The 15,469-nt window shown below is 39.2% G+C and overlaps 1 protein-coding gene across 2 annotated transcripts in view; it reads left to right on the top strand.

The window, feature by feature from the left end:
* CEP83 (centrosomal protein 83) overlaps positions 1–15,469 on the top strand; it is a 144,084-nt gene that overhangs the window by 43,470 nt on the left and 85,145 nt on the right. The gene's annotated exons all lie outside the window — the stretch shown is intronic.

The following is a 15,469-nucleotide window of genomic DNA, read 5'->3' as shown; positions in this document are numbered from 1 at the left end:
ATTTCAAGTTCCATTTGTTCATTGCTGATATATAGCAGTGATTTTTTTGTGCATTAACTTTGTATCCTGCAATCTTGTTATAATCACACATTAGTTTCAGGGGCTTTTATTATTATTATTATTTTTTAAAAATACATTATTTATTTACTTTTTAAATATGTATTTTATTGATTATGTTATTACAGTTGTCCCATTTCCTACCTTCATTCCCCTCCACTCTGTACACCCTCTCCCTCCCACATTCCCCCACTTTAGTTCATGTCCATGTGTTTTAAGTTCTTTAGCTTTTACATTTCCCATACTATTCTTGCCCTCCCCCTGTCTATTTTCTGCCTGCCATCTGTGCTACTTATTCTTTGTACGTACCCGCCCCCTCCACTTCCCTGTTGCTAACCCTGCATGTGAACTTCATTTCTGTGGTTCTGTTCCTGTTCTAGTTGTTTTCTTAGTTTGTTTTTATTTTAGGTGTGGCTGTTAATAACTGTGAGTTTGCTGTCCTTTCACTGTTCATATTTTTTATCTTCTTTTTCTTAGGTAAGTCCCTTTAATATTTCATATAATAAGGGCTTGGTGATAATGAACTCCTTGAATTTGATCTTATCTCTGAGAAGCACTTTATCTGCCCTTCTATTCTGAATGAAAGCTTTGTGGCTAGAGCAGTCTTGGATGTAGGTCTTTGAATTTCATGACTTGGAATACTTCTTTCCAGCTCCTTCTTGCCTGTAAGGTCTCTTTGAGAAATCAGCTGACAGTCTGATGGGAACTCTTTTGTAGGTGACTGTCTCCTCATCTCTTGCTGCATCTAGGATTCTCTCCTTCATTTTAATCTTGGCTAATGTAATTGTGATGTGCCTTGGTATGTTCCTCCTTGGTTCCAACTTCTTTGGGACTCTCTGAGCTTCCTGGATTTCCTGGAAGTCTATTTCCTTTGCCAGACTGGGGTAGTTCTCCTTTATTATTTGTTCAAATAAGTTTTCCACTTGTGGCTGTTTCTCTTCCCCTTCTGGTAGTGCTATAATTCAGATGTTGGAACGTTTAAAGATGTCCTGGAGGTTCCTAAGCCTCTCCTCATTTTTTGAATTCTTGTTTCTTCATTCTTTTCAGTTTGGTTGTTTCTTTCTTCCTTCTGGTTCACTCCCTTGATTTGAGTCCTAGTTTCCTTCCCATCACTATTGGTTTCCTGTGCATTTCCCTTCATTTCAATTAGTTTAGCCTTCATTTGTTCCTCTAGTTTGTGACTAAAATCAACCAGTTCTGTGAGCATCCTGATCACCAGTGTTCTGAACTGTGCATCTGATAGGTTGGTTATCTCTTTATCACTTAGAAGTATTGGCTCTGGAGCTTTGAGCTGTTTTTCTGCTTTGAGCCATAAGGTTTTGGTCTGTTCTCGCCTGTTGCGTAGGAGGGGCAGAACCTTAGGTGTTCATCAGGGTGGGGCAACCCAAGTTGCTGGGTTGTGACGCTGTATCTGGGGCCAGAGTACGGGAGGGAAAGAAAATGGCATTTTGCTCCACTCTCTGTTGCACCTCCATCCCTTCCTCTGCTTCCCCCAAGCGAACTGGGCCATTCTGGTGGGCTGATTCCCGTGTGGGTGGGCTTGTGTGCATTCTAGGACCCTGTGGGTTTCTCTGGTGAACTTTCCTGTGAGGGTTGGAGTCTCTTCCTGCGCCTCAATCCCCACAAGTGTTTTCAGTTGGTGTTTTGAGGCTTTATTTCCTGGCATTAGGACCCTGGGTTGCACAATCTGTCTTGCTCCCCAGTTATTTGTGTGTGAATGTGGGACCACTGCCTGGTCAGCCAGCCACCTTGCACACGCTGCCCTGCTTCTCAATTGCCTCCTCGCTGGGTCTGCCTGTTGCCACCCCACACCGGGGGTCTGCCAGCTGCCTCCTGGGTGTTCAGGGTCTGCCCAGTGCTGCCTTTCCTGCCCGGGTGCCTTGCACGCCGGTATTACCACTTCCTGTGCTGAAACCCCTTTCTGCTCAGCCGCCTGATTCCGCCTTGCCTACTGGTCTGGATGAATGTGTCTGTTTTAACTCCTTGGTTGTTGGACTTCCATATAGTTCAGTTTTCTTTTAATTTTGGTTGTTACTTTGTTTCTGAATTGTTGTCCTTATTTTGGTTGTTTGAGGAGGCACAGTGTGTCTACCTACACCTCCATCTTGGCCGGAAGTCCTATTATTATCATTCTTTTGGGTCTTCTACATAGACAACCATGTCGTCTGCAGACAATGACAGTTTTATTTTTTCTTTCCCTATCTGTATGCCTTTTATTTTCTTTTATTGTCTTACTGCATTAATTAAGTCTTCCATCCAGTATGATGTTAGAAAGGAGTGGTGAGAAGGGACCTCCTTGCTTGTTCTTGATCTTAGTGGGAAAGTTGTTATCTTCTCACTATTACGTATGATGTTAACTCTAGATTTTTTTATAGATCTTTTTTTAAAAATATTTATTTATTTTTAGAGAGAGGGGAAGAGAAGGAGAAAGTGGGAGAAAAACATCAATGTGTGGTTGCCTCTCACACACCCCCAACTGGGGACCTGGCCTGCAACCTAGGCATGTGCCCTGACTGGGAATCAAACCAGCCACCCTTTGCTTCACAGGCCCGAGCTCAATCCACTGAGCTACAACAGCCAGGGCGTAGATCTTCTTTATCAAATTGAGGAAGGTTCCCCTCTCTACCTAATTAGTTGAGAGTTTTTATCTGAATTGGTGTTGGATTTTGCCAAATGCTTTTTTTGTATCTACTGATATGATTCATACGAGTTTTCTGCTTTAGCCTATTGATGTAATGGATTACGTTGTTCTTTTTTATGGTGTATAATTTTCTCAGAAATTCTCAACCTTGTTTTTTATTGCCTTGTACACAAAGATAACAGAAATTTCTTTCAACATCATTGTCTGACAACTTTAATACTGAGACCATTTGTGTCTATTATCTGCTGTTTCTTTTTTTTTTTAAGACTTTTTTAAAAGATATTTTATTTATTTTTAGAGAGAGGGCAAGGGAGAGACAAATAATGGAGAGGAATATCACTGTGTGGTTGCCTCTCACGTGTCCCCCACTGGGTACCTGGCCCACAACCCAGGCATGTGCCCTGACTGGTAATTGAACTGGTTGGAAAACACATGCCTTTGGTTTACAGGCCAACATTCAATCCACTGAACCACACTAGCCAGGGGTATTATTATCTGTTGTTTCTTGTGGCTTTAGCTCATATTACTTTGTCTTCCTTTGGACTTTTTATTATTATGTCATTTTTTATTTGTAAAGTTGTTTTTTAGAGCAATTTGAGGCCTAGTTTATTATCTTTTTCCTGAATTACTCTTATTCTAAATACAGCTTACAATGTTATCTTGCTCTTTCTTTTTTTTTTTTTTTTTTTTTACTTTAGGAGGCTTGATCCAAATTACCTAGTAGTCCTCTGTCAGCTGAAATAGAAGACTCCGTTCAGATTTTTTTTCATGTAAGAGATGTATAAATCCATTTTTAAGCTATAATTGAGTTGGGGTTTTCTCTTCTTAGCTAAAAGCCTCCTGGATAATTGATAACAAAAAATAGAAGTTCTTTCTTTTGTAAGCTTGAATATAGAATTGTGAAATCACTTTTAAAGGTCAGAGAAAGAATTGTGTTTTATGAGGCCTTTTCTAAGTATGACACTAGGTACCCATTTGGAGGACTAGAATAACTAGATTTTCCAGATTATTATTGATTAAGTTGATTTCTACCAAACTGAGAACTGAATGTGTTATATGTGCAAAGCAGACACATTCATTTTTAAAACTTTAAAAACAAATAAAATTATTCTGACCTTGATATGAGTCATACAAATAGGCAAGTACATTTCTGTGATTCTTAAAATATTTCTAGGGTAGAAAATTCTGAAATAGTCTCTTGGCAGTGCAACCCTGCAGCTCATAATTTTAAGTCTGAGGCAAGAAGTTCTTTTCAGTATCTGATCTAACTGTTGTGTTTAATCCTGTTCATACCCAGTAATCACAGAAATCGAATTCATGATTATTGTCCATACTGTAGTCTATTTTCATTAGGGGAGGATTCACAAACTAAGACAAAAGCTGCATGAACAAAGGCATGATGTGCATAATTGTTCAGGTGATAGTTGGAATAGGGAATTTTTGGCAGATGGTAGGAAATTAGAGTAATCAAGGTAGATTGGAGCTGATTGTGCAGGGCCTCGAAATGCTGGAGTGTTTTGATTTTGTCTCATATATAGGAACTTTTGAGTGAGAGAAAGGAGCCCAATCAAAGTTTTAAATATTAAGTCTGGCAGTGCTTTGTGGGGTTGATGACAGGAAATATTGGAAGTAGAGATAACATAAAGTGCTAATAATGGCCTAGTTATGAGATGATGAGACCCTGACTTTTTGTGGTTAAATAGGAATGGAGAGAATGGAATGCATTTTAATGAATAGACTATTTGGTGTTTATACATAGGATGTTGAGAGAGAAAGCAGAGAAGGCTTTGGGGTGTTAAGTGTGGATAAATGAGAACATTATACTAGTATCAGTATCGGGAGCTAAAAAGTCAGGTAAAAGGAAAATTGAAAGCAAGGACGATGAATTTGGTTTAAGATGATTTGAATATAGGTGGGAGTAGAATTGTTCATTATCAGAATAATTATTTTAAAAAATTAACAATAAAATGATGAGAGTACAAAGAGCAAGTTGTGCTATGAGGGGAGTCTCACTATTATTATTTCTCCAGAAGTGGCTGCTGTTATCACCTTGGTGTAAATTATATGACTATATATGGGTCTGTATGTGTGTGTAACTATCATTCTTAACCTTTATCCTGCTGTGGGGGCAGTGGGGACAGATGTAACATCATTTTTAATGCATAGTATACATGTACCTTTGTTTATGGAAGTTTAGGTTATTTCTGATTTTTCTTTTTTTAATGCATTAATTTTTCTTTTTTAGAATGTATTATTTTTTTATTGTTTATTCTATTACAGTTGTCCCAATTTCTGTTTTTCCCTTTTGTCCCCATCGCCCAGCCTACCCCTCTCACCCACAGTCAGTCCCCTCTCTGTTGTCAATGTCCATTCCTCATGCATACATATTCTTTGACTAGTCCCTTCCCTTTCCGCCATTCCCCCCACCCTCCTCCCCTCCTATAGCTATCGGTCTGTTCCATGTTTCCATGTCTCTGGTTCTGTTTTTTTTCCATTAATTTATTCTGTTCATTAGATTCCAGTTATAAGTGAGGTCATACTGTATTTGTCTTTTGCCAACTGGCCTATTTCATTTAGCGTAATACTCTCCAGTTCTATCCATGCTTTCACAAAAGGTAGGACTTCTTTCTTTCTGCTGCTTAGTATTTCCTTTTTTAATTAAATGCAATGTTGCAAAGAAAAATTTCTTTTTGGTTTGAGTTCTATTTTTAAAATTATATTTTATTGTTTATGCTATTATAGTTGTCCCCACTTCTTGCCCCTTTGCCCACTTCTGCCACCCCTCAGGCAATTCTCATATTGTGTCCATGTCCAGGGGTCATGCATATATGTTCTTTGGCTAGTCCTTTTCACCTTCTTTCATCCAGTCCCCATCTCCTCTGGCAACTGTTAGTCTGTTCCATATATTTATGCTTCTGTTTCTATTTTGTCTGTCAGTTTATTTTGTTCATTAGATTCCACATATAAGTGAGATCATATGGTATCTGTCTTTCACTGATTGACATTTCACTTAGCATAATAATCTCCATGTCCATCCATGCTGTTGTGAAAGGTAAGCACTCCTTCTTTGTCACTGCTGTGTAGTATTCCATTATATAGATATACCACACCTTTCTTATCCATTCATTTCCTGAGGGGCACTTAGGACATTTCCATATGTTGGCTATTGTAAATAATGTTGTTATGAACATAGACATGCATATACTAGTATTCTTTTGAATTGGTATTTTGGGATTCTTAAGATATATTCATAAAAGTGGAATCACTGGTTCAAAAGGAAGTTCCATTTTTTTTATCCTCACCTGAGGACATTTTTTATTGCTTTTTAAAGACGAAGGGAGGGAGGAAGAGGGGAGAGAGACAGATAGACAGACAGACAAACAGACACAAATACACATCTATGTGAAACAAGCATCAGTCAGTTGCCTTCTCTTAAACATCCAGACTAGGGATCAAACCCGCAGCCTGGGTATTTGCGCTTACCGGGAATCAAATCCAAGCCTTTTGGTCCATGGGACAATGCTCCAACCCAACTGAGTTATTGCACTGTCCCTGGGAGCAGTTCCATTTGTTATTTTTTTGAGGAAACTCCATATTGGTTTCCACAGTGGCTGTACCAGTTTGCCTTCCCACCAACAGTGCGCTGGGGTTCTCTTTTCTCCACATCCTTGCCAGCACTTTTTGTTTGTTGAGTTATTGTTGGTAGCCATTCTGATAGGTGTGAGGTGATACTTCATTGTGGTTTTAATTTGCATGTCTCTCATATTTAGTGATGTTGGACATTTTTTCATATGTCTATGGGCCATCTGTATGTCCTCTTTGGAGAAGTGTCTGTTTAGATCCTTTGCCCATTTTTAATTGGATTGTTTGTCTTCCTGGTGTTCAGATGTGTAAGTTTTTTTTATATATTTAGGAAATGAAACCATTACCAAATATATTACTGGCAAATATGTTCTCTCATGCAGTGGTTCCCTTTTCGTTTTGCTGATGGTTTTTTTTAGCCATGCAGAAGGTTTTTAATTTGATGTAGTCCCATTTCCTTATTTTTTCCTTATTTCCCTTGCCCTAGGAGATACATTGGCAAAAATACTGCTCATAAAATAGCCGAAATTTTACTGCCAATGTTTTCTTCTAGGATTTTTATGGTTTTGTGACTTACATTTAAGTCTTTTATCTATTTTTTGAGTTTATTCTGGTATATGGTATAAGTTGGTGGTCTAGTTCTATTTTGGGGCATGTACCAGTCCAGCTTTCCCAGTAGTTTTGATTGAAGGGACTGTCTTTTCTCCATTATAGACTCTTGCCTCCTTTGTCAAATATTAATTGACCATGAAGGTATGGTTTTATTTCTGGGCTCTCTGTTCTGTTCCATTGATCTATATGCCTCTTGTTATGCCAGTATCAGGCTGTTTTAATTACAGAGACCTTATAATATAGTTTGATATCAAGTATTGTGATCCCTCCAACTTTGTTCTTTTTTCTGAAGATTGCTGAGGCTATTTGATGTATTTTGTGGTTTCATATAAATCTTTGAAATATTTGTTCTAGATCTGTGAAATATGCCATTGGTATTTTAATAGGAATTGTATTGAATCTATAGATTGCTTTGGGTGGTATGGACATTTTAATGATGTTAATTCTTCCAGTCCATGAAAACAGTATATGCTTCCACCTACTTGTATCTTCCTCAGTTTCTTTCTTTATTGTCCTATAGTTTTCCAAGTATAGGTCTTTACCTCCTTGGTTAAATTTATTCCTGGATATGGTATTATTTTGTTTTGTTGCCATAGTAAATGGGATTGTTTTCTTAGTGTCTCTTTCTGATTGCTCCTTATTAGTGTTAAAAAATGCCATCAATTTCTGAGTATGGATTTTGTATCCTGCTACTTTGCTGAACTTGTTTATTATGTCTAGTAGTTTTTTGGTGGAGTCTTTAGGGTTTTCTATGTATAATATCATGTTGCCTGCAAACAATGACAGTTTTACTTCCTCCATCCCAATTTGGGTGCCTTTTAGTTTTTTCTTTTTGTCTGATCTCTGTGGCTGGGACTTCCAGTACTATGTTAAATATGAATGTGAAAGCGGACATCCCTGTCTTATACCTGGTTTTGAGGGAAATGTTTTTAGTTTTTGCCCATTCAGTATGATGTTTGCTATATGTTTTTCATATATGGCCTTGAGGTCTGATCCCTATATTACCAATTTGCTGTTTTGTTTTTTTTTTATCATGAGTGGGGGTTGGATTTTCTCAAATGCCTTTTCTGCATTTATTGATATGATCATGTAATTTTTATCTTTTGTTTATGTGATATATCACATTTATTAGTTTGTGAATATTATACCAACCTTGCATCTTCAGGATAAATCCCTGGAGATGGTGTATGATTATTTTAATGCATTGTTGCATTTTTTTTGCTAATATCTTGTTGAGAATTTTACTATCTATCTTCATCAGGGATATTGTCCTATAATTTTCTTTCTTTGTTGTGTCTTTATCTGGTTTTGGAATTAGGGTAATACTGGCTTCATAAAAAGAACTTGGAATTGTTCCCTTCTGTTGAGATTTTTGGAATAGTTGGGAAGGATTAGTGTTAGTTTTTCTTTGAATGATTGGTAAAATTCACCTGTGAGGCCGTCTGCTCCAGAACTTTTGTTTGCAGTGAATATTTTGATTCCTGCTTCAATTTCATTAGTTGTTATTAGTTTATTCGAATTTTTCTGATTCTTCCTAATTTGGTTTTGGAAGACCATATGTTTCTAAAAATTTATCCATTTCACCCAAGTTGTCCAATTTCTTGGTATGTGGTTGTTTGTACTATTTTCTTACAATCTTTTGTATTTCCATGATATCAGTTGTTACTTGTCTTTCATTTCTGATTTTATTTATTTGGGTCCTCTCTCTGTGTTTTCTTGATTAATCTGGTTAAAGGTTAATTAATCTTATTTATCTTCTCAAAGAACTGGCTCATGGTTTCACTGATCTTTTAAATTGATTTTTAGTCTCTATGTCATTTATTTTTTATCTCTTTTTGATTATTTACTTGGGGTTTTGTTTGTTGTTGTTTTCCTGGTTTTATTAGGTGTAGGGTTAGATCATTTGAGAATTTTCTTGCTTCTTGAGGTAGGCCTGTAATGCTATGAACTTCCCCGTTAGGACTGCTTTAACTGTAGACTGCTTCAACTGTATCCCATAGATTTTAGGTGGTTGTATGTTCATTTTTATTTGTTTGCAGGTAATTTTTGATTTCTTCCTTTATCTCATTAATAACTCATTTATTATTTAATAATATGCTATTTGTTATTTGAATGTTTTTGATATATTTTTTTAAGATTTAAAGTTTTATGCCATGGTGATCTTAGATAATGCTTGATATGATTTCAGTCTTCTTGAATTTGATAAGACTTATTTGTGTCTTAACATGTGACCTATCTTTGAGAATATGCCATATGCATTTGAGGAGAATTGCATGTATGTTCTGCTGCTTTGGGATGAAATGTTCTGTAAATATCAATTAAATCCATTTGATCTAGCAAGTTGTTAAAGGTCACTGTTTCCTTGTTGATTTTTTGTCTGGAAAATCTATTCATTGATGACTATGGGGTGTTAAAATCTTCTACTATGACTATATTGCTGTCGATCTCTTCCTTAAAGAGCACCAGGATTTTATATATTTAGGTGCTCTTATGTTGGGTGCATGTACTGAGGTCTGTCCAGAAAAATTTCAGCCATTTTAATATAACAAGGATGGTTTGTGTGACATTGATATAACCTGGTGGCCAAGGAGAGTGAACTGGAATGCAGAGACATGAAAATTACAACTTTGTTGTACTAGTCAGTGGGGGCAGTATATATCATTGAGTGAGCATATGTACTGTGTGTTCGTTGCATTCAAAATGACTTGAGCAAGTAGAGCAATGAGTCTGCATCACATTTTGTTTAAGCTTGAATATTTCTTTGAAAAACTAATGGAATGATTAAGAAGGTCACAGCTATGGGCAACTGATAATTGGCAGCTTCATCACGACAACATACCTGCTCATGCATCACATTTCGTGCAGATTTTTTTGTTGAAACATCAAACCACCCAAGTGACTCAATCCTCCAACAGCCCAGATTTGGTGCCCTGCCACTTCTTTTCCCAAAATTAAAATCACCTTTAAAAGGGAAGACATTTTGTTGAGATTCAGGAAAATATGGTGGGGCAGCTAATGGCAATTGGGAGAACTGTGTGAGGTCCCAAGGTGCCTACTTTGATGAGGACTGAGGTGTCATTGTCCTGTGTACAGCGTGTTTTGTGCCTTGTATCTTCTTCAGTAAATATCTCTATTTTTCATATTACATGGTTGAATACTTTCTGGTCAGAACAAGGGTTAGAGCCTCTTGTTGTATAGATCCCTTTAGTGTTGTGTAGTAACCTTGCTTGCATCTTGTTATGGCCTTTGTTTTGAAGTCTTTTTTGCCAGATATAAGCATTGGTATCCCACCTTTTTTGTTTGTTTTCCATTTGAATTGAATATTTTCTTTTATTCCTTCACTTTCATCCTGTATAAATCTTTTGATCTGAGGTGAGGCTTTTGTAGACATCATGTATATGGGTCATGTTTATTTATCCCTTTAGCTGCCCTGTGCCTTTCTGCTCGGAGCATTTAATTCATTTATATTTAAGATTATTATAAATAAGTATTTATTTATTGCCATTTTAGAATTTGTACCTATGTTTATCTGTCTATTTCTTCTTCTTCTTACAATAGTTCCTTTAACATTTCTTGCTTTGCTGGTTTGGTGGTAATGAACTCCTTTAGCCTTTTTTCTTTTTAAGATTTTATTTATTTATCTTTAGAGGGGAAGAGAAGGAGAAAGGGAGAGAAATATCAATGTATTGTTGCCTCTAGTGTGTCCCCTGCCGGGAACTGGCCTGCAACCCAAGCATGTGTCCTGACTGGGAATTGAACTGCGATCCTTTGGTTCACAGGCCTGTGCTCAATCCACTGAGCTACACCAGCCAGGGCAGCCTTTTTTCTTTTTAATGTGGGATACTTTTTATTTAGTTTTCAATTTTAAATTATAGCTTTGCTGGGTAGAGTATTCTTGGTTGCATGGCTTTATTTTCATCACATTGAATGCTTCATGCCAGTCCTTTTGGCCTGAAGTGTTTCTGTTGAGAAATCAGCATTCAGCCTTATGGGAACTCCCTTATATGTAACCACTCTCTTTTTTTGCCTTTAAGATTCTGTCTTTGTCTTTACCTTTTGCTATTTTAATTGTGAGGTTTCTTGGTGTGGATATGTTTGGGTTCATCTTAAGATTCTCTTTGTTTACTGAACTTGTATGTCCTTTTCCTTCTACAGGTTAGGGATATTTTCTGCCATTATTTCTTCAAACAAGTTCTCTATCCCTTGGTCACTCTTCTCCTTCTGGAACCTCTGTGATGCAGATGTTGATATGCTTGCTGTTGTCCCAGAGGTCCCTTAGGCTTTCCTTGTTTCTCTTAAGTCTCTTTTCTTTTTCATTTTCTCTTAGGGTAGATACTGTTTTCTTGTTCTTTGATTCACTGATTTGACCCTCTGCTTCATCTAACCTGCTGTTGATTCTTTCTAGTGAATTCTTTATTTCAGGTATTGTGTTTTTCATTTCTGACTGGTTCTTTTTTATTGTTTTTATGTCCTTGTGTCCTTTTATGTCCTTTAATGCTTACTATCTGTTTGTTTAAGTTCTCACAGAGATCATCTGTGGGGGAGCTTTCCTTGCAGAGTTCCCCATCTGCCATGGATGAGAATAAGTCTACCAAGACATGATCTGCCTGGGGAGGAAAGGTGGCTGATCTCTCAAAGGAGAAGGGCCAGGAGCCTGTTCCTCAATGGGCTTTTACTGGATTCAATTTGCACAGGAATACAGGTAAAACTCATCAATCATTATCAGGCAGTAAGGATAAAACAATCGATAACATGCAAAGACTCCGAGGGCCTATTTTGAGTCAGGGTCGGATAGCTAAAGAGCCCTAAAACTTTGAGGAACAAACTCACTTCTTGCTTGGACTCTTATCATTTAATTGAGAGCATTCTAAACAAAGCAGGTTTTACAGGATTTTATGTATTCTTTCTTAGGCCTGATTACCCGAGGAACCCACCCTTTCCAGCACAGGGCTGCACTACCTTTTGTCATTGTTTCAGGCTTAAGTCAGGGGAAGTAAGGCAGCCAAGAGATTAGGAGACTTCTTGCAGACAGAATGAGGGCTCAGGCTATGTCAAAGCCAAGGGGTGAAGATTCATCATCCCCTTTTTCTAAAGTCCCCAAGTCCTTCCTTGATGGTCCCATCGTGACTGTGCCTGTCTTAGGTCATCCCTCCCTTCAGGAATCTTACCCATCACTGACTAACCAGTCATCTGCCCTGGGCCAGGCAGGGCGAAGTAAAAAGGGGCAGAGGCAGTGCCCCTACCAGGAAGATAAGCTTTGTCTCCTTAGTGGCTTATGGTCCCAATGTCTCTTTACTCAGCCTTAGCCGTGGAGGGGGGTCAACTTCTGAAACCAGGTAGGGCGGTTCTCAACAATCATTCATTTTCCCCTGAGGTCCTTGAATATCCTTATAACCATTATTTCAAACTCTGCATTTGTTGTTTGAGTTGCTTCCATTGCATTTATCTTTTAATTCTTTTTCTGGGGATTTTTCTTGTTCTTTTGTTTGTTGTATTTTTCTTTGTCTCTCCATTTGGTATCTCTGTGTTAGGTAGATGTGCTGTGTCTCCCAAACTTGTTTTGATGGTTGTGTAATGAAGTTGTCTTGTTGGGTTCAGTGGCACTATCATCCAGATCACCTTTGTTCTGTGCTCCGGAAGTGTTTCTCATGGCTTATTTGTACCCCCTGTTGTAGTTGAGTCTTGGATTCTGTTGGCCCTTTTGTGGGTAGAGTTAGTGCTTCAGTCAGGGAGACTGTAAGGGTAAACCTCACCCACGGTGTGTGAGACTGTGCAAGAACTGCCCCTTGCGGCCATGTTGTTCCCTGCAGAGTGTGGTGCCCGCAGGATTCCCACTTTTGGTTGCTGGGGTCCTCTGAAGCCTACCACAGGTTTTGCTGGTTGTGGGTCTACTGGAGTGGGGTTCATATATAAGTCACTGTTGAATGTGTTGTGTAACCAGCCTTGGGCTACTCGTCTGTAGCTACTGTACTGTTCACTGTGTCTGCTGGACTTGTGTGTGTGTGTGTGTGTGTATGTGTCAGGGGCCAATATATATAAAGGAGTCAGCTTCTTCTGGCATAGAGCTAGAGTAAGCTGTATAAAAGGACCAAGGTTACCTGGTCCACCTGTACTTTTAGCTACTCTGCTTCCTCCTGAGGTTGCCTTGTCTTCCTCTGGAATCTTCTGAAGAGAGACTGTAGGATGAGCCCAGGCTAGAGGTAGGGTTCTGGGTCCCCTATTTGGGGCTCCCGTTGTTAGGTACTCAGTGAGGGGAAGGTAGCCCCCTGCTTCAAAGCCAAACCCCTCAATCTCTGCCAGAGTCTCTGACTTTAGTTCTCCCAGGAGAGCTCACTGCAGATTCAGGTTGATTAAAGCCAGCTGTCCCCTTTGCAGGAGTAAGCTCAGCAGCCCTTGACTCAAGGGGATAGATGAAAAGAGTCTTCTGTTGGGGCTGATGCCAGCCCAGCCTGCAGGAGGAAGCTAAGCTCTTCACTCCAGTCTCAGACAATAGCCTCAGAGGAACTCACACTTTGCAAATCCTCTTCTGTGCTTCTTACTTGGCAAGGCTGATCTAAACAGTTTTCTATTGCCCACAAACTTGTAGAGGGGAGGGGGCACTTCTTCCCCTTTTCGGGGTAGTACAGACAAACTTACTGGGGACACTGGGTTTACATCACTGCAACATAGTCAAGCAGCTCAGCAATCACTTATCTGGTTCCCAGACAGAAGCCTCCCCAGGAGACACAGTCCAGAAATCTCAGCTCTCGGTGGCTCCCTGGCTCACTGCCAAACCAAGTAAGACAGGCTCAAAATTCCAGCCCTGTGCTATACTTCAATCTCTCTGTACTGCTGGTCTCAGCAGGGCAGGGTGAAAACCCTAGCCCTCCACAGCTCTTCTGTGCCTCTGAACTCAGCAGCAGGAATGGCTCAACAGGTGGAAGTAGGGATACCATCTCTGCTCTTGATTTGGGGGAGACCGGTCCTCTTCCCAAGCTACTCAGTTAAGTCACTGTCATGGTCTCTGCATAATGCCTCCCCAGAAGGCAGAAAACTCCTTAAAGTCACTGTTGGGTGTAGCCAGCAGTCCCCTCCATGGAACCCGAGTGCAGCAGCATGGCCTCTGCAGCAGTCAGAGCCCCTACCTGAACCCTCTGGGCTGGTGCTGCAACACTAGGAGTGCTCTCTATGATGGGCGGGTATGCTCTGAGTGTCCCAGGTTGGGCGAATCCCCACTGATTCCCACCTCCACGTGCTACAGACTCCTTTTCCCATCTCTGTTGCTGTGGGTTTGGAACTCCTGCATTGGTTAAGACCCCTTGCTCCTAGGCTAAGGGAGTTCCACAGTCACAATATCTATTGGTTTCTCAGCTGTCACTGCCCCTATGTTCAGGGGCTTTACCCCTCTGCCTTTCACCCCCTCTGCCTTTCACCCCCTCTGCCTTTCGCCCCCTCTTACCAGTTTCTGTGTAGCCTCTTCTATACTCCTTGGTTATAATATTTCATATCAACTGAGTTTCACTTGATCAGCTTGATTGCTTGGCAATTCAGCTATGACTCCAGTTTGGGAATAGAGCAAGTGGACACAGCTTCCATTTACTTTGCATCCATCTTGTCTGTCTGCAAAGAAAAATTTTATGTAATTATTTTTGGGTACTCATCCAGCTCTTGCCATAGAATGAATTTCTAGAATTGGACCAGGAGATCAGTAGATTTATCATTTTGATACAGGTAACTTTCCAACAAGATTAGTACTGATTTTTGTGAACATGTGCAAATTAACTGTTAATTTGTATGTGTGTGTTCTAGAAGTGTATTATGCACTTGAGTGTGTGGTTCCTATGGTCTGTAATTGTGTATTCTAGCTTTCTTAATTATTAATATTAACATATGAAAAGGTAATGAAATTGTGAACGTCATCTTGGAACAGGAGTGAAACCCTCTTGGTTTTGGGAAATTCCAGAGGGCAATACAAGCATGCTTACCTGGGAGCCGGAACTGGGCGTGAGGCCGTGATGGCGGTGACTGAGAGAGGGTCAGTGATGTTCTGAAAACCACTTCTAGTGTAATCCAGCACCAAAAGGCAAGGAGCGAAATCATTTTAACTTTGTTTTACAAAAATGTTTAGGTGTTAGTGAAATGTATTTCTGTGGGGACTTAACACCCATTTTAAAGTAGTGGTCAGTGAGAATATTTACTGTCAATTTATCTGGAATAAAAAAGAAAAAATGTTCATTTTAGTTTGGAAATCGTTCTTTCTCTAGTGGTGCAATTAAATGGTAGGTCTGGGTTTTTCCAAGATGGTTTAAACTTTTAGCTAATTAAAATTAAACCCTATAATGCTTTGTGGTGATATTGTTAGAAACTATGAGTAGGTTTATTATATGTTTTTGTCTCTTAAAATTAATTAAGATCAAAGAACATAATCAAAATTACATGCCAGTTTTATGATACAATTCATTAATTCTATGGCAAATGTATATACTCTTGCAGAATGTGTACCCTGCCGCAGAAAAATTTTGTGGCAGCTGCTACAAACAGTGCACTCTACATTTGCACAGGTTAGATCCTGGTGCAGACAACATAAGAGTAAGGTGT

Source organism: Sturnira hondurensis, unplaced genomic scaffold, assembly GCF_014824575.4.
Source record: "Sturnira hondurensis isolate 20B ecotype Veracruz unplaced genomic scaffold, ASM1482457v3 Scaffold0015509, whole genome shotgun sequence".
Taxonomy (NCBI): domain Eukaryota; kingdom Metazoa; phylum Chordata; class Mammalia; order Chiroptera; family Phyllostomidae; genus Sturnira; species Sturnira hondurensis.
Note: the sequence above shows the minus strand (reverse complement) of the source record. Positions and strands in the feature narration are given on the sequence as shown.